A 1,725-nucleotide genomic window follows, 5' to 3' on the forward strand; every position below is an offset into this window, starting at 1 on the left:
CACTCACCCACTCACTCCACACTCACCCACTCACTCACCTCACTCACCCACTCACCCACTCACTCACCCACTCACCCATCACACCCACTCACTCACCACTCACTCACCCACTCACTCACCCACTCACCCACTCACTCACCCACTCACTCACCCACTCACTCACTCACTCACCCACTCACTCACCACTCACCCACTCACTCACCCACTCACTCACCCACTCACTCACCCACTCACTCACCCACTCACCCACTCACTCACCCACTCACTCACCCACTCACTCACCCACTCACCCACTCACTCACTCACTCACCCACTCACTCACCCACTCACCCACTCACTCACCCACTCACTCACCCACTCACCCACTCACTCACCCACTCACTCACTCACCTCACCCACTCACTCACCCACTCACTCACTCACCCACTCACTCACTCACCCACTCACTCACTCACCCACTCACTCACCCACTCACCCACTCACTCACCCACTCACTCACCCACTCACTCACCCACTCACCCACTCACTCACCCACTCACTCACCCACTCACTCACTCACCCACTCACTCACTCACTCACTCACCCACTCACTCACCCACTCACTCACCCACTCACCCACTCACTCACCCACTCACTCACCCACTCACTCACTCACTCACCCACTCACTCACCCACTCACCCACTCACTCACCCACTCACTCACCCACTCACTCACCACTCACCACTCACTCACCCACTCACTCACCCACTCACTCACACTCACTCACCACTCACCCACTCACTCACCCACTCACTCACCCACTCACTCACCCACTCACACTCCACTCACTCACTCACCCACTCACTCACCCACTCACCCACTCACTCACCCACTCACTCACCCACTCACCCACTCACTCACCCACTCACTCACTCACCCACTCACCCACTCACTCACCCACTCACCTCACTCACCCACTCACTCACTCACCCACTCACTCACTCACCCACTCACTCACCCTCACCACTCACTCACCCACTCACTCACCCACTCACTCACCCACTCACCCACTCACTCACCACTCACTCACCCACTCACTCATCACCCACTCACTCACTCACTCACTCACCCACTCACTCACCCACTCACTCACCCACTCACCCACTCACTCACCCACTCACTCACCCACTCACTCACCACTCACTCACCCACTCACTCACCCACTCACCCACTCACTCACCCACTCACTCACCCACTCACTCACCCACTCACTCACCCACTCACCCACTCACTCACCCACTCACTCACCCACTCACCCACTCACTCACTCACTCACCCACTCACTCACCCACTCACTCCCACTCACTCACCCACTCACTCACCCACTCACCCACTCACTCACCCACTCACTCACTCACCCACTCACCCACTCACTCACCCACTCACTCACTCACTCACCCACTCACTCACCCACTCACCACTCACTCACTCACTCACCCACTCACTCACCCACTCACCACTCACTCACCCACTCACTCACTCACTCACTCACTCACCCACTCACTCACTCACTCACCCACTCACTCACTCACCCACTCACCCACTCACTCACCCCACTCACTCACTCACCCACTCACTCACTCACCCACTCACTCACTCACCCACTCACTCACCCACTCACCCACTCACTCACTCACTCACCCACTCACTCCACCCACTCACCCACTCACTCACCCACTCACTCA

This window comes from Lampetra fluviatilis, unplaced genomic scaffold (assembly GCF_964198595.1).
Source record: "Lampetra fluviatilis unplaced genomic scaffold, kcLamFluv1.1 SCAFFOLD_310, whole genome shotgun sequence".
Taxonomy (NCBI): domain Eukaryota; kingdom Metazoa; phylum Chordata; class Hyperoartia; order Petromyzontiformes; family Petromyzontidae; genus Lampetra; species Lampetra fluviatilis.